The 24,358-nt window shown below is 48.8% G+C and overlaps 1 non-coding gene across 1 annotated transcript; it reads left to right on the top strand.

The window, feature by feature from the left end:
• The first annotated feature begins 22,688 nt into the window (after positions 1-22,688).
• Trnat-agu (transfer RNA threonine (anticodon AGU)) lies at positions 22,689-22,761 on the top strand. Its single transcript has one exon. It is a non-coding gene; the product is annotated as a tRNA-Thr (tRNA).
• The last annotated feature ends 1,597 nt before the right edge of the window (positions 22,762-24,358 follow it).

Here is a 24,358-nt window from a genome sequence, read left to right as displayed (position 1 = left end):
TTAAAAACAGACGGAATTTGCATTTGTAATACCAGAGCATCGAAACTACTTGGAACTTTTGTGTATATGAACGGGTCCGCGCCTTTGTACTCTGCTCCCTTCACCGCTACAAACCAACCAACCATCGTGTCCGTGCGCATCTGAGTCGCAAAGAATGGGGAATAGCGCAGTTTGCTCGTGCATGGGGCGTAGCTCAGTTGGTAGAGCGTTCGCTTGGCATGTGAAAGTTCCAGGGTTCACGCGGCGGCGCCTCCATTTTTTGTGGTCAGTGCATGGTAAGTGTTGGTCGCGGCGAACCTAAAGGCACGCAAGATGTTGCAAAGCCAGCGTCACAGACTGATATGATGTATACTGACGTAAGGAGAGCAAGATGTAAGTGTGGGGACCGGCTGTTATCGAGGTGCCATCGAGTGCAGATCTGTCTTAGGTATCGCGGCTTAACCTCATTGAAGTCTAGAGGGTGGACAACACGTTGGTCTTACTAAGAGCGGTGTCCGAATTCTATTTTCGACGTTATACGTGCCACTTTCATTGTGGCCAACTACGATTCGATACAGAATGCACGAAACCTGAAAGACACCCAAACGGATACATAGAGAGTAGTGTTTGTCTGCTGAATAATGGGAGTGCAAGGGTCTGTGTCGTCTATATGGCTGTATGTAGCACCATTAGTCTTCGGGGGGGCGGGCGTAGCTCAGATGGTAGAGCGCTCGCTTAGTATGCGAGAGGTACTGGGATCAATACCCAGTGCCTCCAGAATTTTTAACACACCTACATGCGCACCTTGATATGCAAGTGGAATAATTCACAACCAGCAGATGTGTCTAGGAAGATACAAGCGAATGATTAGCATCCACAATTGACAAGCGTGCTGTTATTAGTGCGCAGGAAGCACCCTCCTTCCACGCCTACACTTAATTTAGAAACAGTACAAGTGTTCCCGTAAGATTCTCAAGCCTATGTCGGAAAGATCTGCCTTGCGCCGAGTTCACGTAAATCCCACTGCACATTCCTATTCTTTGCGTGCAGTCAGCTGCTACTGGTGTTGCTAGTTGTGACTGCTGATAACAGATGCCGTAGCAATCAATTCATGGAGTGAGTTGTATGTTTTGCGATAGTCTGTCTCTGACAAGCAAGCACAGGTGACATAGGTGCGAACACAGGAAGCTTGCAGACCCTCGCTGCCTGCAGACACCGAGCAGCCACACTAGGAGGGCGGCCTAAGCCGTAGGCGAAATGTACTCATTCGCTTTGGCGCGACGTCGAACTATAAATAATGCAGTCACTAGCGTGAGCGTTTCGTGAGCGTCGTGGAAAGTCGGAAAAGTCGGCTGCGAGGGTGAGTGCCAAGTTTGGGGAGCGTTTCGTAGTATGCGCAGTGCAATGGAGACGCGGAAACTTGTTGTGGCCCAGTGTTTTGCAGTTGGACGACAAGATTGGTACACAGTAGTAAAGAGCGAGGCACTGAGTTGGCATAAATAATGTAGTGCACAATGGTTCTCGAGATGTGTTTGTTACCTCAGGTGCTGTATAATTGTCGACAAGGAGTGAAAACGGAGCAATTTGTGACGGCTCTTTCAATTTAAGACGTTAAAAACAGACGGAATTTGCATTTGTAATACCAGAGCATCGAAACTACTTGGAACTTTTGTGTATATGAACGGGTCCGCGCCTTTGTACTCTGCTCCCTTCACCGCTACAAACCAACCAACCATCGTGTCCGTGCGCATCTGAGTCGCAAAGAATGGGGAATAGCGCAGTTTGCTCGTGTATGGGGCGTAGCTCAGTTGGTAGAGCGTTCGCTTGGCATGTGAAAGGTCCAGGGTTCAAGCGGCGGCGCCTCCATTTTTTGTGGTCAGTGCATGGTAAGTGTTGGTCGCGGCGAACCTAAAGGCACGCAAGATGTTGCAAAGCCAGCGTCACAGACTGATATGATGTATACTGACGTAAGGAGAGCAAGATGTAAGTGTGGGGACCGGCTGTTATCGAGGTGTCATCGAGTGCAGATCTGTCTTAGGTATCGCGGCTTAACCTCATTGAAGTCTAGAGGGTGGACAACACGTTGGTCTTACTCAGAGCGGTGTCCGAATTCTATTTTCGACGTTATACGTGCCACTTTCATTTGGGCAACTAAGATTCGATACAGAATACACGAAACCTGAAAGACACCCTAACGGATACATAGAGAGTAGTGTTTGTCTGCTGAATAATGGGAGTGCAAGGGTCTGTGTCGTCTATATGGCTGTATGTAGCACCATTAGTCTTCGGGGGGGCGGGCGTAGCTCAGATGGTAGAGCGCTCGCTTAGTATGCGAGAGGTACTGGGATCAATACCCAGTGCCTCCAGAATTTTTAACACACCTACATGCGCACCTTGATATGCAAGTGGAATACTTCACAGCCAGCAGATGTGTCTAGGAAGATACAAGCTTTCGCCGAGTTCACGTAAATCCCACTGCACATTCCTATTCTTTGCGTGCAGTCAGCTGCTACTGGTGTTGTTAGTTGTGACTGCTGATAACAGATGCCGTAGCAATCAATTCATGGAGTGAGTTGTATGTTTTGCGATAGTTTGTCTCTGACAAGCAAGCACAGGTGACATAGGTGCGAACACAGGAAGCTTGCAGACCCTCGCTGCCTGCAGACACCGAGCAGCCACACTAGGAGGGCGGCCTAAGCCGTAGGCGAATTGTGCTCATTCGCTTTGGCGCGACGTCGAACTATAAATAATGCTGTCACTAGCGTGAGCGTAGTGGAAAGTCGGAAAAGTCGGCTGCGAGGGTGAGTGCAAAGTTTGGGGAGCGTTTCGTAGTATGCGCAGTGCAATGGAGACGCGGAAACTTGTTGTGGCCTAGTGTTTTGCAGTTGGACGACAAGATTGGTACACAGTAGTAAAGAGCGAGGCACTGAGTTGGCATAAATAATGGAGTGCACAATGGTTCTCGAGATGTGTTTGTTACCTCAGGTGCTGTATAATTGTCTACAATGAGTGAAAACGGAGCAATTTGTGACGGCTCTTTCAATTTAAGACGTTAAAAACAGACGGAATTTGCATTTGTAATACCAGAGCATCGAAACTACTTGGAACTTTTGTGTATATGAACGGGTCCGCGCCTTTGTACTCTGCTCCCTTCACCGCTACAAACCAACCAACCATCGTGTCCGTGCGCATCTGATTCGCAAACAATGGGGAATAGCGCAGTTTGCTCGTGTTTGGGGCGTAGCTCAGTTGGTAGAGCGTTCGCTTGGCATGTGAAAGGTCCTGGGTTCAAGCCGCGGCGCCTCCATTTTTTGTGGTCAGTGCATGGTAAGTGTTGGTCGCGGCGAACCTAAAGGCACGCAAGATGTTGCAAAGCCAGCGTCACAGACTGATATGATGTATACTGACGTAAGGAGAGCAAGGTGTAAGTGTGGGGACCGGCTGTTATCGAGGTGTCATCGAGTGCAGATGTGTCTTAGGTATCGCGGCTTAACCTCATTGAAGTCTAGAGGGTGGACAACACGTTGGTCTTACTCAGAGCGGTGTCCGAATTCCATTTTCGACGTTATACGTGCCACTTTCATTTTGGCAACTACGATTCGATACAGAATGCACGAAACCTGAAAGACACCCTAACGGATACATAGAGAGTAGTGTTTGTCTGCTGAATAATGGGAGTGCAAGGGTCTGTGTCGTCTATATGGCTGTATGTAGCACCATTAGTCTTCGGGGGGCAGGCGTAGCTCAGACGGTAGAGCGCTCGCTTAGTATGCGAGAGGTACTGGGATCAATACCCAGTGCCTCCAGGATTTTTAACACACCTACATGCGCACCTTCATATGCAAGTGGAATACTTCACAGCCAGCAGATGTGTCTAGGAGGATACAAGCTAGCGCCGAGTTCACGTAAATCCCACTGCACATTCCTATTCTTTGCGTGCAGTCAGCTGCTACTGGTGTTGTTAGTTGTGACTGCTGATAACAGATGCCGTAGCAATCAATTCATGGAGTGAGTTGTATGTTTTGCGATAGTCTGTCTCTGACAAGCAAGCACAGGTGACATAGGTGCGAACACAGGAAGCTTGCAGACCCTCGCTGCCAGCAGACACCGAGCAGCCACACTAGGAGGGCGGCCTAAGCCGTAGGCGAATTGTGCTCATTCGCTTTGGCGCGACGTCGAACTATAAATAATGCTGTCACTAGCGTGAGCGTCGTGGAAAGTCGGAAAAGTCGGCTGCGAGGGTGAGTGCCAAGTTTGGGGAGCGTTTCGTAGTATGCGCAGTGCAATGGAGACGCGGAAACTTGTTGTGGCCCAGTGTTTTGCAGTTGGACGACAAGATTGGTACACAGTAGTAAAGAGCGAGGCACTGAGTTGGCATAAATAATGTAGTGCACAATGGGGCTCGAGATGTGTTTGTTACCTCAGGTGCTGTATAATTGTCGACATGGAGTGAAAACGGAGCAATTTGTGACGGCTCTTTCAATTTAAGACGTTAAAAACAGACGGAATTTGCATTTGTAATACCAGAGCATCGAAACTACTTGGAACTTTTGTGTATATGAACGGGTCCGCGCCTTTGTACTCTGCTCCCTTCACCGCTACAAACCAACCAACCATCGTGTCCGTGCGCATCTGAGTCGCAAAGAATGGGGAATAGCGCAGTTTGCTCGTGCATGGGGCGTAGCTCAGTTGGTAGAGCGTTCGCTTGGCATGTGAAAGTTCCAGGGTTCACGCGGCGGCGCCTCCATTTTTTGTGGTCAGTGCATGGTAAGTGTTGGTCGCGGCGAACCTAAAGGCACGCAAGATGTTGCAAAGCCAGCGTCACAGACTGATATGATGTATACTGACGTAAGGAGAGCAAGATGTAAGTGTGGGGACCGGCTGTTATCGAGGTGCCATCGAGTGCAGATCTGTCTTAGGTATCGCGGCTTAACCTCATTGAAGTCTAGAGGGTGGACAACACGTTGGTCTTACTAAGAGCGGTGTCCGAATTCTATTTTCGACGTTATACGTGCCACTTTCATTGTGGCCAACTACGATTCGATACAGAATGCACGAAACCTGAAAGACACCCAAACGGATACATAGAGAGTAGTGTTTGTCTGCTGAATAATGGGAGTGCAAGGGTCTGTGTCGTCTATATGGCTGTATGTAGCACCATTAGTCTTCGGGGGGGCGGGCGTAGCTCAGATGGTAGAGCGCTCGCTTAGTATGCGAGAGGTACTGGGATCAATACCCAGTGCCTCCAGAATTTTTAACACACCTACATGCGCACCTTGATATGCAAGTGGAATAATTCACAACCAGCAGATGTGTCTAGGAAGATACAAGCGAATGATTAGCATCCACAATTGACAAGCGTGCTGTTATTAGTGCGCAGGAAGCACCCTCCTTCCACGCCTACACTTAATTTAGAAACAGTACAAGTGTTCCCGTAAGATTCTCAAGCCTATGTCGGAAAGATCTGCCTTGCGCCGAGTTCACGTAAATCCCACTGCACAATCCTATTCTTTGCGTGCAGTCAGCTGCTACTGGTGTTGCTAGTTGTGACTGCTGATAACAGATGCCGTAGCAATCAATTCATGGAGTGAGTTGTATGTTTTGCGATAGTCTGTCTCTGACAAGCAAGCACAGGTGACATAGGTGCGAACACAGGAAGCTTGCAGACCCTCGCTGCCTGCAGACACCGAGCAGCCACACTAGGAGGGCGGCCTAAGCCGTAGGCGAAATGTACTCATTCGCTTTGGCGCGACGTCGAACTATAAATAATGCTGTCACTAGCGTGAGCGTTGCGTGAGCGTCGTGGAAAGTCGGAAAAGTCGGCTGCGAGGGTGAGTGCCAAGTTTGGGGAGCGTTTCGTAGTATGCGCAGTGCAATGGAGACGCAGAAACTTGTTGTGGCCCAGTGTTTTGCAGTTGGACGACAAGATTGGTATACAGTAGTAAAGAGCGAGGCACTGAGTTGGCATAAATAATGTAGTGCACAATGGTTCTCGAGATGTGTTTGTTACCTCAGGTGCTGTATAATTGTCTACAATGAGTGAAAACGGAGCAATTTGTGACGGCTCTTTCAATTTAAGACGTTAAAAACAGACGGAATTTGCATTTGTAATACTAGAGCATCGAAACTACTTGGAACTTTTGTGTATAAGAACGGGTCCGCGCCTTTGTACTCTGCTCCCTTCACCGCTACAAACCAACCAACCATCGTGTCCGTGCGCATCTGAGTCGCAAACAATGGGGAATAGCGCAGTTTGCTCGTGCACGGGGCGTACCTCAGTTGGTAGAGCGTTCGCTTGGCGTGTGAAAGGTCCAGGGTTCAAGCTGCGGCGCCTCCATTTTTTGTGGTCAGTGCATGGTAAGTGTAGGTCGCGGCGAACCTAAAGGCACGCAAGATGTTGCAAAGCCAGCGTCACAGACTGATATGATGTATACTGACGTAAGGAGAGCAAGATGTAAGTGTGGGGACCGGCTGTTATCGAGGTGTCATCGAGTGCAGATCTGTCTTAGGTATCGCGGCGTAACCTCATTGGAGTCTAGAGGGTGGACAACACGTTGGTCTTACTCAGAGCGGTGTTCGAATTCTATTTTCGACGTTAAACGTGCCACTTTCATTTTGGCAACTACGATTCGATACAGAATGCACGAAACCTGAAAGACACCCTAACGGATACATAGAGAGTAGTGTTTGTCTGCTGAATAATGGGAGTGCAAGGGTCTGTGTCATCTATATGGCTGTATGTAGCACCTTTAGTCTTCGGGGAAGCGGGCGTAGCTCAGATGGTAGAGCGCTCGCTTAGTATGCGTGAGGTACTGGGATCAATACCCAGTGCCTCCAGAATTTTTAACACACCTACATGCGCACCTTGATATGCAAGTGGAATACTTCACAGCCAGCAGATGTGTCTAGGAAGATACAAGCTTGCGCCGAGTTCACGTAAATCCCACTGCACATTCCTATTCTTTGCGTGCAGTCAGCTGCTACTGGTGTTGTTAGTTGTGACTGCTGATAACATATGCCGTAGCAATCAATTCATGGAGTGAGTTGTATGTTTTGCGATAGTTTGTCTCTGACAAGCAAGCACAGGTGACATAGGTGCGAACACAGGAAGCTTGCAGACCCTCGCTGCCTGCAGACACCGAGCAGCCACACTAGGAGGGCGGCCTAAGCCGTAGGCGAATTGTGCTCATTCGCTTTGGCGCGACGTCGAACTATAAATAATGCTGTCACTAGCGTGAGCGTTGCGTGAGCGTCGTGGAAAGTCGGAAAAGTCGGCTGCGAGGGTGAGTGCAAAGTTTGGGGAGCGTTTCGTAGTATGCGCAGTGCAATGGAGACGCGGAAACTTGTTGTGGCCTAGTGTTTTGCAGTTGGACGACAAGATTGGTACACAGTAGTAAAGAGCGAGGCACTGAGTTGGCAATAATAATGGAGTGCACAATGGTTCTCGAGATGTGTTTGTTACCTCAGGTGCTGTATAATTGTCTACAATGAGTGAAAACGGAGCAATTTGTGACGGCTCTTTCAATTTAAGACGTTAAAAACAGACGGAATTTGCATTTGTAATACTAGAGCATCGAAACTACTTGGAACTTTTGTGTATATGAACGGGTCCGCGCCTTTGTACTCTGCTCCCTTCACCGCTACAAACCAACCAACCATCGTGTCCGTGCGCATCTGATTCGCAAACAATGGGGAATAGCGCAGTTTGCTCGTGTTTGGGGCGTAGCTCAGTTGGTAGAGCGTTCGCTTGGCATGTGAAAGGTCCTGGGTTCAAGCCGCGGCGCCTCCATTTTTTGTGGTCAGTGCATGGTAAGTGTTGGTCGCGGCGAACCTAAAGGCACGCAAGATGTTGCAAAGCCAGCGTCACAGACTGATATGATGTATACTGACGTAAGGAGAGCAAGATGTAAGTGTGGGGACCGGCTGTTATCGAGGTGCCATCGAGTGCAGATCTGTCTTAGGTATCGCGGCTTAACCTCATTGAAGTCTAGAGGGTGGACAACACGTTGGTCTTACTAAGAGCGGTGTCCGAATTCTATTTTCGACGTTATACGTGCCACTTTCATTGTGGCCAACTACGATTCGATACAGAATGCACGAAACCTGAAAGACACCCAAACGGATACATAGAGAGTAGTGTTTGTCTGCTGAATAATGGGAGTGCAAGGGTCTGTGTCGTCTATATGGCTGTATGTAGCACCATTAGTCTTCGGGGGGGCGGGCGTAGCTCAGATGGTAGAGCGCTCGCTTAGTATGCGAGAGGTACTGGGATCAATACCCAGTGCCTCCAGAATTTTTAACACACCTACATGCGCACCTTGATATGCAAGTGGAATAATTCACAACCAGCAGATGTGTCTAGGAAGATACAAGCGAATGATTAGCATCCACAATTGACAAGCGTGCTGTTATTAGTGCGCAGGAAGCACCCTCCTTCCACGCCTACACTTAATTTAGAAACAGTACAAGTGTTCCCGTAAGATTCTCAAGCCTATGTCGGAAAGATCTGCCTTGCGCCGAGTTCACGTAAATCCCACTGCACAATCCTATTCTTTGCGTGCAGTCAGCTGCTACTGGTGTTGCTAGTTGTGACTGCTGATAACAGATGCCGTAGCAATCAATTCATGGAGTGAGTTGTATGTTTTGCGATAGTCTGTCTCTGACAAGCAAGCACAGGTGACATAGGTGCGAACACAGGAAGCTTGCAGACCCTCGCTGCCTGCAGACACCGAGCAGCCACACTAGGAGGGCGGCCTAAGCCGTAGGCGAAATGTACTCATTCGCTTTGGCGCGACGTCGAACTATAAATAATGCTGTCACTAGCGTGAGCGTTGCGTGAGCGTCGTGGAAAGTCGGAAAAGTCGGCTGCGAGGGTGAGTGCCAAGTTTGGGGAGCGTTTCGTAGTATGCGCAGTGCAATGGAGACGCAGAAACTTGTTGTGGCCCAGTGTTTTGCAGTTGGACGACAAGATTGGTACACAGTAGTAAAGAGCGAGGCACTGAGTTGGCATAAATAATGTAGTGCACAATGGTTCTCGAGATGTGTTTGTTACCTCAGGTGCTGTATAATTGTCTACAATGAGTGAAAACGGAGCAATTTGTGACGGCTCTTTCAATTTAAGACGTTAAAAACAGACGGAATTTGCATTTGTAATACTAGAGCATCGAAACTACTTGGAACTTTTGTGTATATGAACGGGTCCGCGCCTTTGTACTCTGCTCCCTTCACCGCTACAAACCAACCAACCATCGTGTCCGTGCGCATCTGAGTCGCAAACAATGGGGAATAGCGCAGTTTGCTCGTGCATGGGGCGTACCTCAGTTGGTAGAGCGTTCGCTTGGCGTGTGAAAGGTCCAGGGTTCAAGCTGCGGCGCCTCCATTTTTTGTGGTCAGTGCATGGTAAGTGTAGGTCGCGGCGAACCTAAAGGCACGCAAGATGTTGCAAAGCCAGCGTCACAGACTGATATGATGTATACTGACGTAAGGAGAGCAAGATGTAAGTGTGGGGACCGGCTGTTATCGAGGTGTCATCGAGTGCAGATCTGTCTTAGGTATCGCGGCGTAACCTCATTGGAGTCTAGAGGGTGGACAACACGTTGGTCTTACTCAGAGCGGTGTTCGAATTCTATTTTCGACGTTAAACGTGCCACTTTCATTTTGGCAACTACGATTCGATACAGAATGCACGAAACCTGAAAGACACCCTAACGGATACATAGAGAGTAGTGTTTGTCTGCTGAATAATGGGAGTGCAAGGGTCTGTGTCATCTATATGGCTGTATGTAGCACCTTTAATCTTCGGGGGGGCGGGCGTAGCTCAGATGGTAGAGCGCTCGCTTAGTATGCGTGAGGTACTGGGATCAATACCCAGTGCCTCCAGAACTTTTAACACACCTACATGCGCACCTTGATATGCAAGTGGAATACTTCACAGCCAGCAGATGTGTCTAGGAAGATACAAGCTTGCGCCGAGTTCACGTAAATCCCACTGCACATTCCTATTCTTTGCGTGCAGTCAGCTGCTACTGGTGTTGTTAGTTGTGACTGCTGATAACATATGCCGTAGCAATCAATTCATGGAGTGAGTTGTATGTTTTGCGATAGTTTGTCTCTGACAAGCAAGCACAGGTGACATAGGTGCGAACACAGGAAGCTTGCAGACCCTCGCTGCCTGCAGACACCGAGCAGCCACACTAGGAGGGCGGCCTAAGCCGTAGGCGAATTGTGCTCATTCGCTTTGGCGCGACGTCGAACTATAAATAATGCTGTCACTAGCGTGAGCGTTGCGTGAGCGTCGTGGAAAGTCGGAAAAGTCGGCTGCGAGGGTGAGTGCAAAGTTTGGGGAGCGTTTCGTAGTATGCGCAGTGCAATGGAGACGCGGAAACTTGTTGTGGCCTAGTGTTTTGCAGTTGGACGACAAGATTGGTACACAGTAGTAAAGAGCGAGGCACTGAGTTGGCAATAATAATGGAGTGCACAATGGTTCTCGAGATGTGTTTGTTACCTCAGGTGCTGTATAATTGTCTACAATGAGTGAAAACGGAGCAATTTGTGACGGCTCTTTCAATTTAAGACGTTAAAAACAGACGGAATTTGCATTTGTAATACTAGAGCATCGAAACTACTTGGAACTTTTGTGTATATGAACGGGTCCGCGCCTTTGTACTCTGCTCCCTTCACCGCTACAAACCAACCAACCATCGTGTCCGTGCCCATCTGAGTCGCAAACAATGGGGAATAGCGCAGTTTGCTCGTGCACGGGGCGTACCTCAGTTGGTAGAGCGTTCGCTTGGCGTGTGAAAGGTCCAGGGTTCAAGCTGCGGCGCCTCCATTTTTTGTGGTCAGTGCATGGTAAGTGTAGGTCGCGGCGAACCTAAAGGCACGCAAGATGTTGCAAAGCCAGCGTCACAGACTGATATGATGTATACTGACGTAAGGAGAGCAAGATGTAAGTGTGGGGACCGGCTGTTATCGAGGTGTCATCGAGTGCAGATCTGTCTTAGGTATCGCGGCGTAACCTCATTGGAGTCTAGAGGGTGGACAACACGTTGGTCTTACTCAGAGCGGTGTTCGAATTCTATTTTCGACGTTAAACGTGCCACTTTCATTTTGGCAACTACGATTCGATACAGAATGCACGAAACCTGAAAGACACCCTAACGGATACATAGAGAGTAGTGTTTGTCTGCTGAATAATGGGAGTGCAAGGGTCTGTGTCATCTATATGGCTGTATGTAGCACCTTTAGTCTTCGGGGGGGCGGGCGTAGCTCAGATGGTAGAGCGCTCGCTTAGTATGCGTGAGGTACTGGGATCAATACCCAGTGCCTCCAGAATTTTTAACACACCTACATGCGCACCTTGATATGCAAGTGGAATACTTCACAGCCAGCAGATGTGTCTAGGAAGATACAAGCTTGCGCCGAGTTCACGTAAATCCCACTGCACATTCCTATTCTTTGCGTGCAGTCAGCTGCTACTGGTGTTGTTAGTTGTGACTGCTGATAACATATGCCGTAGCAATCAATTCATGGAGTGAGTTGTATGTTTTGCGATAGTTTGTCTCTGACAAGCAAGCACAGGTGACATAGGTGCGAACACAGGAAGCTTGCAGACCCTCGCTGCCTGCAGACACCGAGCAGCCACACTAGGAGGGCGGCCTAAGCCGTAGGCGAAATGTACTCATTCGCTTTGGCGCGACGTCGAACTATAAATAATGCTGTCACTAGCGTGAGCGTTGCGTGAGCGTCGTGGAAAGTCGGAAAAGTCGGCTGCGAGGGTGAGTGACAAGTTTGGGGAGCGTTTCGTAGTATGCGCAGTGCAATGGAGACGCGGAAACTTGTTGTGGCCCAGTGTTTTGCAGTTGGACGACAAGATTGGTACACAGTAGTAAAGAGCGAGGCACTGAGTTGGCATAAATAATGTAGTGCACAATGGCGCTCGAGATGTGTTTGTTACCTCAGGTGCTGTATAATTGTGTACAATGAGTGAAAACGGAGCAATTTGTGACGGCTCTTTCAATTTAAGACGTTAAAAACAGACGGAATTTGCATTTGTAATACTAGAGGATCGAAACTACTTGGAACTTTTGTGTATATGAACGGGTCCGCGCCTTTGTACTCTGCTCCCTTCACCGCTACAAACCAACCAACCATCGTGTCCGTGCGCATCTGAGTCGCAAACAATGGGGAATAGCGCAGTTTGCTCGTGCACGGGGCGTACCTCAGTTGGTAGAGCGTTCGCTTGGCGTGTGAAAGGTCCAGGGTTCAAGCTGCGGCGCCTCCATTTTTTGTGGTCAGTGCATGGTAAGTGTAGGTCGCGGCGAACCTAAAGGCACGCAAGATGTTGCAAAGCCAGCGTCACAGACTGATATGATGTATACTGACGTAAGGAGAGCAAGATGTAAGTGTGGGGACCGGCTGTTATCGAGGTGTCATCGAGTGCAGATCTGTCTTAGGTATCGCGGCTTAACCTCATTGAAGTCTAGAGGGTGGACAACACGTTGGTCTTACTCAGAGCGGTGTCCGAATTCTATTTTCGACGTTATACGTGCCACTTTCATTTTGGCAACAACGATTCGATACAGAATGCACGAAACCTGAAAGACACCCTAACGGATACATAGAGAGTAGTGTTTGTCTGCTGAATAATGGGAGTGCAAGGGTCTGTGTCGTCTATATGGCTGTATGTAGCACCATTAGTCTTCGGGGTGGGTGGGTGGGGTGGGTGGGTCCAGGGTTCAAGCCACGGCGCCTCCATTTTTTGTGGTCAGTGCATGGTAAGTGTTGGTCGCGGCGAACCTAAAGGCACGCAAGATGTTGCAAAGCCAGCGTCACAGACTGATATGATGTATACTGACGTAAGGAGAGCAAGATGTAAGTGTGGGGACCGGCTGTTATCGAGGTGTCACCGAGTGCAGTTCTGTCTTAGGTATCGCGGCTTAACCTCATTGAAGTCTAGAGGGTGGACAACACGTTGGTCTTACTCAGAGCGGTGTCCGAATTCTATTTTCGACGTTATACGTGCCACTTTCATTGTGGCCAACTACGATTCGATACAGAATGCACGAAACCTGAAAGCACCCTAACGGATACATAGAGAGTAGTGTTTGTCTGCTGAATAATGGGAGTGCAAGGGTCTGTGTCGTCTATATAGCTGTATGTAGCACCATCAGTCTTCGGGGAGGCGGGCGTAGCTCAGATGGTAGAGCGCTCGCTTAGTATGCGAGAGGTACTGGGATCAATACCCAGTGCCTCCAGAATTTTTAACACACCTACATGCGCACCTTGATATGCAAGTGGAATAATTCACGACCAGCAGATGTGTCTAGGAAGATACAAGCGAATGATTAGCATCCACAATTAACAAGCGTGCTGTTATTTGTGCGCAGGAAGCACCCTCCTCCCACGCCTACACTTAATTTAGAAACAGTACAAGTGTTCCCGTAAGATTCTCAAGCCTATGTCGGAAAGATCTGCCTTGCGCCGAGTTCACGTAAATCCCACTGCACATTCCTATTCTTTGCGTGCAGTCAGCTGCTACTGGTGTTGCTAGTTGTGACTGCTGATAACATATGCCGTAGCAATCAATTCATGGAGTGAGTTGTATGTTTTGCGATAGTCTGTCTCTGACAAGCAAGCAAAGGTGACATAGGTGCGAACACAGGACGCTTGCAGACTCTCGCTGCCTGCAGACACCGAGCAGCCACACTAGGAGGGCGGCCTTAGCCGTAGGCGAAATGTACTCATTCGCTTTGGCGCGACGTCGAACTATAAATAATGCTGTCACTAGCGTGAGCGTTGCGTGAGCGTCGTGGAAAGTCGGAAAAGTCGGCTGCGAGGGTGAGTGCCAAGTTTGGGGAGCGTTTCGTAGTATGCGCAGTGCAATGGAGACGCGGAAACTTGTTGTGGCCCAGTGTTTTGCAGTTGGACGACAAGATTGGTACACAGTAGTAAAGAGCGAGGCACTGAGTTTGCATAAATAATGTAGTGCACAATGGTTCTCGAGATGTGTTTGTTACCTCAGGTGCTGTATAATTGTCTACAATGAGTGAAAACGGAGCAATTTGTGACGGCTCTTTCAATTTAAGACGTTAAAAACAGACGGAATTTGCATTTGTAATACCAGAGCATCGAAACTACTTGGAACTTTTGTGTATATGAACGGGTCCGCGCATTTGTACTCTGCTCCCTTCACCGCTACAAACCAACCAACCATCGTGTCCGTGCGCATCTGAGTCGCAAAGAATGGGGAATAGCGCAGTTTGCTCGTGCATGGGGCGTAGCTCAGTTGGTAGAGCGTTCGCTTGGCATGTGAAAGGTCCAGGGTTCAAGCCGCGGCGCCTCCATTTTTTGTGGTCAGTGCATGGTAAGTGTTGGTCGCGGCGAACCTAAAGGCACGCAAGATGTTGCAAAGCCAGCGTCACAGACTGATATGATGTATACTGACGTAAGGAGAGCAAGATGTAAGTGTGGGGACCGGCTGTTATCGAGGTGTCACCGAGTGCAGTTCTGTCTTAGGTATCGCGGCTTAACCTCATTGAAGTCTAGAGGGTGGACAACACGTTGGTCTTACTCAGAGCGGTGTCCGAATTCTATTTTCGACGTTATACGTGCCACTTTCATTGTGGCCAACTACGATTCGATACAGAATGCACGAAACCTGAAAGCACCCTAACGGATACATAGAGAGTAGTGTTTGTCTGCTGAATAATGGGAGTGCAAGGGTCTGTGTCGTCTATATAGCTGTATGTAGCACCATCAGTCTTCGGGGAGGCGGGCGTAGCTCAGATGGTAGAGCGCTCGCTTAGTATGCGAGAGGTACTGGGATCAATACCCAGTGCCTCCAGAATTTTTAACACACCTACATGCGCACCTTGATATGCAAGTGGAATAATTCACGACCAGCAGATGTGTCTAGGAAGATACAAGCGAATGATTAGCATCCACAATTGACAAGCGTGCTGTTATTTGTGCGCAGGAAGCACCCTCCTCCCACGCCTACACTTAATTTAGAAACAGTACAAGTGTTCCCGTAAGATTCTCAAGCCTATGTCGGAAAGATCTGCCTTGCGCCGAGTTCACGTAAATCCCACTGCACATTCCTATTCTTTGCGTGCAGTCAGCTGCTACTGGTGTTGCTAGTTGTGACTGCTGATAACAGATGCCGTAGCAATCAATTCATGGAGTGAGTTGTATGTTTTGCGATAGTCTGTCTCTGACAAGCAAGCAAAGGTGACATAGGTGCGAACACAGGAAGCTTGCAGACCCTCGCTGCCTGCAGACACCGAGCAGCCACACTAGGAGGGCGGCCTAAGCCGTAGGCGAAATGTACTCATTCGCTTTGGCGCGACGTCGAACTATAAATAATGCTGTCACTAGCGTGAGCGTCGTGGAAAGTCGGAAAAGTCGGCTGCGAGGGTGAGTGCCAAGTTTGGGGAGCGTTTCGTAGTATGCGCAGTGCAATGGAGACGCGGAAACTTGTTGTGGCCCAGTGTTTTGCAGTTGGACGACAAGATTGGTACACAGTAGTAAAGAGCGAGGCACTGAGTTGGCATAAATAATGTAGTGCACAATGGTTCTCGAGATGTGTTTGTTACCTCAGGTGCTGTATAATTGTCTACAATGAGTGAAAACGGAGCAATTTGTGACGGCTCTTTCAATTTAAGACGTTAAAAACAGACGGAATTTGCATTTGTAATACCAGAGCATCGAAACTACTTGGAACTTTTGTGTATATGAACGGGTCCGCGCCTTTGTACTCTGCTCCCTTCACCGCTACAAACCAACCAACCATCGTATCCGTGCGCATCTGAGTCGCAAACAATGGGGAATAGCGCAGTTTGCTCGTGCATGGGGCGTAGCTCAGTTGGTAGAGCGTTCGCTTGGCATGTGAAAGGTCCAGGGTTCAAGCCGCGGCGCCTCCATTTTTTGTGGTCAGTGCATGGTAAGTGTTGGTCGCGGCGAACCTAAAGGCACGCAAGATGTTGCAAAGCCAGCGTCACAGACTGATATGATGTATACTGACGTAAGGAGAGCAAGATGTAAGTGTGGGGACCGGCTGTTATCGAGGTGTCATCGAGTGCAGATCTGTCTTAGGTATCGCGGCTTAACCTCATTGAAGTCTAGAGGTTGGACAACACGTTGGTCTTACTCAGAGCGGTGTCCGAATTCTATTTTCGACGTTATACGTGCCACTTTCATTTTGGCAACTACGATTCGATACAGAATGCACGAAACCTGAAAGACACCCTAACGGATACATAGAGAGTAGTGTTTGTCTGCTGAATAATGGGAGTGCAAGGGTCTGTGTCGTCTATATGGCTGTATTTAGCACCATTAGTCTTCGGGGTGGGTGGGCGAGCGTAGCTCATATGGTAGAGCGCTCGCTTAGTATGCGAGAGGTACTGGGATCAATACCCAGTGCCTCCAGAATTTTTAACACACCTACATGCGCACCTTGATATGCAAGTGGAATAATTCACGACCAGCAGATGTGTCTAGGAAGATACAAGCGAATGATTAGCATCCACAATTGACAAGCGTGCTGTTATTTGTGCGCAGGAAGCACCCTCCTCCCACGCCTACACTTAATTTAGAAACAGTACAAGTGTTCCCGTAAGATTCTCAAGCCTATGTCGGAAAGATCTGCCTTGCGCCGAGTTCACGTAAATCCCACTGCACATTCCTATTCTTTGCGTGCAGTCAGCTGCTACTGGTGTTGCTAGTTGTGACTGCTGATAACATATGCCGTAGCAATCAATTCATGGAGTGAGTTGTATGTTTTGCGATAGTCTGTCTCTGACAAGCAAGCAAAGGTGACATAGGTGCGAACACAGGACGCTTGCAGACTCTCGCTGCCTGCAGACACCGAGCAGCCACACTAGGAGGGCGGCCTAAGCCGTAGGCGAAATGTACTCATTCGCTTTGGCGCGACGTCGAACTATAAATAATGCTGTCACTAGCGTGAGCGTTGCGTGAGCGTCGTGGAAAGTCGGAAAAGTCGGCTGCGAGGGTGAGTGCCAAGTTTGGGGAGCGTTTCGTAGTATGCGCAGTGCAATGGAGACGCGGAAACTTGTTGTGGCCCAGTGTTTTGCAGTTGGACGACAAGATTGGTACACAGTAGTAAAGAGCGAGGCACTGAGTTTGCATAAATAATGTAGTGCACAATGGTTCTCGAGATGTGTTTGTTACCTCAGGTGCTGTATAATTGTCTACAATGAGTGAAAACGGAGCAATTTGTGACGGCTCTTTCAATTTAAGACGTTAAAAACAGACGGAATTTGCATTTGTAATACCAGAGCATCGAAACTACTTGGAACTTTTGTGTATATGAACGGGTCCGCGCCTTTGTACTCTGCTCCCTTCACCGCTACAAACCAACCAACCATCGTGTCCGTGCGCATCTGAGTCGCAAACAATGGGGAATAGCGCAGTTTGCTCGTGCATGGGGCGTAGCTCAGTTGGTAGAGCGTTCGCTTGGCATGTGAAAGGTCCAGGGTTCAAGCCGCGGCGCCTCCATTTTTTGTGGTCAGTGCATGGTAAGTGTTGGTCGCGGCGAACCTAAAGGCACGCAAGATGTTGCAAAGCCAGCGTCACAGACTGATATGATGTATACTGACGTAAGGAGAGCAAGATGTAAGTGTGGGGACCGGCTGTTATCGAGGTGTCACCGAGTGCAGTTCTGTCTTAGGTATCGCGGCTTAACCTCATTGAAGTCTAGAGGGTGGACAACACGTTGGTCTTACTCAGAGCGGTGTCCGAATTCTATTTTCGACGTTATACGTGCCACTTTCATTGTGGCCAACTACGATTCGATACAGAATGCACGAAACCTGAAAGCACCCTAACGGATACATAGAGAGTAGTGTTTGTCTGCTGAATAATGGGAGTGCAAGGGTCTGTGTCGTCTATATAGCTGTATGTAGCACCATCAGTCTCCGGGGAGGCGGGCGTAGCTCAGATGGTAGAGCGCTCTTAGTATGCGAGAGGTACTGGGATCAATACCCAGTGCCTCCAGAATTTTTAACACACCTACATGCACACCTTGATATGCAAGTGGAATAATTCACGACCAGCAGATGTGTCTAGGAAGATACAAGCGAATGATTAGCATCCACAATTGACAAGCGTGCTGTTATTTGTGCGCAGGAAGCACCCTCCTCCCACGCCTACACTTAATTTAGAAACAGTACAAGTGTTCCCGTAAGATTCTCAAGCCTATGTCGGAAAGATCTGCCTTGCGCCGAGTTCACGTAAATCCCACTGCACATTCCTATTCTTTGCGTGCAGTCAGCTGCTACTGGTGTTGCTAGTTGTGACTGCTGATAACAGATGCCGTAGCAATCAATTCATGGAGTGAGTTGTATGTTTTGCGATAGTCTGTCTCTGACAAGCAAGCAAAGGTGACATAGGTGCGAACACAGGAAGCTTGCAGACCCTCGCTGCCTGCAGACACCGAGCAGCCACACTAGGAGGGCGGCCTAAGCCGTAGGCGAAATGTACTCATTCGCTTTGGCGCGACGTCGAACTATAAATAATGCTGTCACTAGCGTGAGCGTCGTGGAAAGTCGGAAAAGTCGGCTGCGAGGGTGAGTGCCAAGTTTGGGGAGCGTTTCGTAGTATGCGCAGTGCAATGGAGACGCGGAAACTTGTTGTGGCCCAGTGTTTTGCAGTTGGACGACAAGATTGGTACACAGTAGTAAAGAGCGAGGCACTGAGTTGGCATAAATAATGTAGTGCACAATGGTTCTCGAGATGTGTTTGTTACCTCAGGTGCTGTATAATTGTCTACAATGAGTGAAAACGGAGCAATTTGTGACGGCTCTTTCAATTTAAGACGTTAAAAACAGACGGAATTTGCATTTGTAATACCAGAGCATCGAAACTACTTGGAACTTATGTGTATATGAACGGGTCCGCGCCTTTGTACTCTGCTCCCTTCACCGCTACAAACCAACCAACCATCGTATCCGTGCGCATCTGAGTCGCAAACAATGGGGAATAGCGCAGTTTGCTCGTGCATGGGGCGTAGCTCAGTTGGTAGAGCGTTCGCTTGGCATGTGAAAGGTCCAGGGTTCAAGCCGCGGCGCCTCCATTTTTTGTGGTCAGTGCATGGTAAGTGTTGGTCGCGGCGAACCTAAAGGCACGCAAGATGTTGCAAAGCCAGCGTCACAGACTGATATGATGTATACTGACGTAAGGAGAGCAAGATGTAAGTGTGGGGACCGGCTGTTATCGAGGTGTCATCGGGTGCAGATCTGTCTTAGGTATCGCGGCTTAACCTCATTGAAGTCTAGAGGTTGGACAACACGTTGGTCTTACTCAGAGCGGTGTCCGAATTCTATTTTCGACGTTATACGTGCCACTTTCATTTTGGCAACTACGATTCGATACAGAATGCACGAAACCTGAAAGACACCCTAACGGATACATAGAGAGTAGTGTTTGTCTGCTGAATAATGGGAGTGCAAGGGTCTGTGTCGTCTATATGGCTGTATGTAGCACCATTAGTCTTCGGGGTGGGTGGGCGAGCGTAGCTCAGATGGTAGAGCGCTCGCTTAGTATGCGAGAGGTACTGGGATCAATACCCAGTGCCTCCAGAATTTTTAACACACCTACATGCGCACCTTGATATGCAAGTGGAATAATTCACGACCAGCAGATGTGTCTAGGAAGATACAAGCGAATGATTAGCATCCACAATTGACAAGCGTGCTGTTATTTGTGCGCAGGAAGCACCCTCCTCCCACGCCTACACTTAATTTAGAAACAGTACAAGTGTTCCCGTAAGATTCTCAAGCCTATGTCGGAAAGATCTGCCTTGCGCCGAGTTCACGTAAATCCCACTGCACATTCCTATTCTTTGCGTGCAGTCAGCTGCTACTGGTGTTGCTAGTTGTGACTGCTGATAACATATGCCGTAGCAATCAATTCATGGAGTGAGTTGTATGTTTTGCGATAGTCTGTCTCTGACAAGCAAGCAAAGGTGACATAGGTGCGAACACAGGAAGCTTGCAGACCCTCGCTGCCTGCAGACACCGAGCAGCCACACTAGGAGGGCGGCCTAACCCGTAGGCGAAATGTACTCATTCGCTTTGGCGCGACGTCGAACTATAAATAATGCTGTCACTAGCGTGAGCGTTGCGTGAGCGTCGTGGAAAGTCGGAAAAGTCGGCTGCGAGGGTGAGTGCCAAGTTTGGGGAGCGTTTCGTAGTATGCGCAGTGCAATGGAGACGCGGAAACTTGTTGTGGCCCAGTGTTTTGCAGTTGGACGACAAGATTGGTACACAGTAGTAAAGAGCGAGGCACTGAGTTGGCATAAATAATGTAGTGCACAATGGTTCTCGAGATGTGTTTGTTACCTCAGGTGCTGTATAATTGTCTACAATGAGTGAAAACGGAGCAATTTGTGACGGCTCTTTCAATTTAAGACGTTAAAAACAGACGGAATTTGCATTTGTAATACCAGAGCATCGAAACTACTTGGAACTTTTGTGTATATGAACGGGTCCGCGCCTTTGTACTCTGCTCCCTTCACCGCTACAAACCAACCAACCATCGTATCCGTGCGCATCTGAGTCGCAAACAATGGGGAATAGCGCAGTTTGCTCGTGCATGGGGCGTAGCTCAGTTGGTAGAGCGTTCGCTTGGCATGTGAAAGGTCCAGGGTTCAAGCCGCGGCGCCTCCATTTTTTGTGGTCAGTGCATGGTAAGTGTTGGTCACGGCGAACCTAAAGGCACGCAAGATGTTGCAAAGCCAGCGTCACAGACTGATATGATGTATACTGACGTAAGGAGAGCAAGATGTAAGTGTGGGGACCGGCTGTTATCGAGGTGTCATCGAGTGCAGATCTGTCTTAGGTATCGCGGCTTAACCTCATTGAAGTCTAGAGGTTGGACAACACGTTGGTCTTACTCAGAGCGGTGTCCGAATTCTATTTTCGACGTTATACGTGCCACTTTCATTTTGGCAACTACGATTCGATACAGAATGCACGAAACCTGAAAGACACCCTAACGGATACATAGAGAGTAGTGTTTGTCTGCTGAATAATGGGAGTGCAAGGGTCTGTGTCGTCTATATGGCTGTATGTAGCACCATTAGTCTTCGGGGTGGGTGGGCGAGCGTAGCTCAGATGGTAGAGCGCTCGCTTAGTATGCGAGAGGTACTGGGATCAATACCCAGTGCCTCCAGAATTTTTAACACACCTACATGCGCACCTTGATATGCAAGTGGAATAATTCACGACCAGCAGATGTGTCTAGGAAGATACAAGCGAATGATTAGCATCCACAATTGACAAGCGTGCTGTTATTTGTGCGCAGGAAGCACCCTCCTCCCACGCCTACACTTAATTTAGAAACAGTACAAGTGTTCCCGTAAGATTCTCAAGCCTATGTCGGAAAGATCTGCCTTGCGCCGAGTTCACGTAAATCCCACTGCACATTCCTATTCTTTGCGTGCAGTCAGCTGCTACTGGTGTTGCTAGTTGTGACTGCTGATAACATATGCCGTAGCAATCAATTCATGGAGTGAGTTGTATGTTTTGCGATAGTCTGTCTCTGACAAGCAAGCAAAGGTGACATAGGTGCGAACACAGTACGCTTGCAGACCCTCGCTGCCTGCAGACACCGAGCAGCCACACTAGGAGGGCGGCCTAAGCCGTAGGCGAAATGTACTCATTCGCTTTGGCGCGACGTCGAACTATAAATAATGCTGTCACTAGCGTGAGCGTTGCGTGAGCGTCGTGGAAAGTCGGAAAAGTCGGCTGCGAGGGTGAGTGCCAAGTTTGGGGAGCGTTTCGTAGTATGCGCAGTGCAATGGAGACGCGGAAACTTGTTGTGGCCCAGTGTTTTGCAGTTGGACGACAAGATTGGTACACAGTAGTAAAGAGCGAGGCACTGAGTTGGCATAAATAATGTAGTGCACAATGGTTCTCGAGATGTGTTTGTTACCTCAGGTGCTGTATAATTGTCTACAATGAGTGAAAACGGAGCAATTTGTGACGGCCCTTTCAATTTAAGACGTTAAAAACAGACGGAATTTGCATTAGTAATACCAGAGCATCGAAACTACTTGGAACTTTTGTGTATATGAACGGGTCCGCGCCTTTGTACTCTGCTCCCTTCACCGCTACAAACCAACCAACCATCGTGTCCGTGCACATCTGAGTCGCAAAGAATGGGGAATAGCGCAGTTTGCTCGTGCATGGGGCGTAGCTCAGTTGGTAGAGCGTTCGCTTGGCATGTGAAAGGTCCAGGGTTCAAGCCGCGGCGCCTCCATTTTTTGTGGTCAGTGCATGGTAAGTGTTGGTCGCGGCGAACCTAAAGGCACGCAAGATGTTGCAAAGCCAGCGTCACAGACTGATATGATGTATACTGACGTAAGGAGAGCAAGATGTAAGTGTGGGGACCGGCTGTTATCGAGGTGTCACCGAGTGCAGTTCTGTCTTAGGTATCGCGGCTTAACCTCATTGAAGTCTAGAGGGTGGACAACACGTTGGTCTTACTCAGAGCGGTGTCCGAATTCTATTTTCGACGTTATACGTGCCACTTTCATTGTGGCCAACTACGATTCGATACAGAATGCACGAAACCTGAAAGCACCCTAACGGATACATAGAGAGTAGTGTTTGTCTGCTGAATAATGGGAGTGCAAGGGTCTGTGTCGTCTATATGGCTGTATGTAGCACCATCAGTCTTCGGGGGGGGGGGGCGTAGCTCAGATGGTAGAGCGCTCGCTTAGTATGCGAGAGGTACTGGGATCAATACCCAGTGCCTCCAGAATTTTTAACACACCTACATCCGCACCTTGATATGCAAGTGGAATAATTCACGACCAGCAGATGTGTCTAGGAAGATACAAGCGAATGATTAGCATCCACAATTAACAAGCGTGCTGTTATTTGTGCGCAGGAAGCACCCTCCTCCCACGCCTACACTTAATTTAGAAACGGTACAAGTGTTCCCGTAAGATTCTCAAGCCTATGTCGGAAAGATCTGCCTTGCGCCGAGTTCACGTAAATCCCACTGCACATTCCTATTCTTTGCGCGCAGTCAGCTGCTACTGGTGTTGCTAGTTGTGACTGCTGATAACAGATGCCGTAGCAATCAATTCATGGAGTGAGTTGTATGTTTTGCGATAGTCTGTCTCTGACAAGCAAGCAAAGGTGACATAGGTGCGAACACAGGAAGCTTGCAGACCCTCGCTGCCTGCAGACACCGAGCAGCCACACTAGGAGGGCGGCCTAAGCCGTAGGCGAAATGTACTCATTCGCTTTGACGCGACGTCGAACTATAAATAATGCTGTCACTAGCGTGAGCGTTGCGTGAGCGTCGTGGAAAGTCGGAAAAGTCGGCTGCGAGGGTGAGTGCCAAGTTTGGGGAGCGTTTCGTAGTATGCGCAGTGCAATGGAGACGCGGAAACTTGTTGTGGCCCAGTGTTTTGCAGTTGGACGACAAGATTGGTACACAGTAGTAAAGAGCGAGGCACTGAGTTGGCATAAATAATGTAGTGCACAATGGTTCTCGAGATGTGTTTGTTACCTCAGGTGCTGTATAATTGTCTACAATGAGTGAAAACGGAGCAATTTGTGACGGCCCTTTCAATTTAAGACGTTAAAAACAGACGGAATTTGCATTAGTAATACCAGAGCATCGAAACTACTTGGAACTTTTGTGTATATGAACGGGTCCGCGCCTTTGTACTCTGCTCCCTTCACCGCTACAAACCAACCAACCATCGTGTCCGTGCGCATCTGAGTCGCAAAGAATGGGGAATAGCGCAGTTTGCTCGTGCATGGGGCGTAGCTCAGTTGGTAGAGCGTTCGCTTGGCATGTGAAAGGTCCAGGGTTCAAGCCGCGGCGCCTCCATTTTTTGTGGTCAGTGCATGGTAAGTGTTGGTCGCGGCGAACCTAAAGGCACGCAAGATGTTGCAAAGCCAGCGTCACAGACTGATATGATGTATACTGACGTAAGGAGCGCAAGATGTAAGTGTGGGGACCGGCTGTTATCGAGGTGTCACCGAGTGCAGTTCTGTCTTAGGTATCGCGGCTTAACCTCATTGAAGTCTAGAGGGTGGACAACACGTTGGTCTTACTCAGAGCGGTGTCCGAATTCTATTTTTGACGTTATACGTGCCACTTTCATTGTGGCCAACTACGATTCGATACAGAATGCACGAAACCTGAAAGCACCCTAACGGATACATAGAGAGTAGTGTTTGTCTGCTGAATAATGGGAGTGCAAGGGTCTGTGTCGTCTATATGGCTGTATGTAGCACCATCAGTCTTCGGGGGGGGCGGGCGTAGCTCAGATGGTAGAGCGCTCGCTTAGTATGCGAGAGGTACTGGGATCAATACCCAGTGCCTCCAGAATTTT

The sequence above is a fragment of the Schistocerca gregaria genome, unplaced genomic scaffold, assembly GCF_023897955.1.
Source record: "Schistocerca gregaria isolate iqSchGreg1 unplaced genomic scaffold, iqSchGreg1.2 ptg000174l, whole genome shotgun sequence".
In the NCBI taxonomy this organism is placed as follows: Eukaryota; Metazoa; Arthropoda; class Insecta; order Orthoptera; family Acrididae; genus Schistocerca; species Schistocerca gregaria.
The sequence above is the reverse complement of the archived record's forward strand: the minus strand, read 5'-3'. Positions and strand labels throughout refer to the sequence as shown.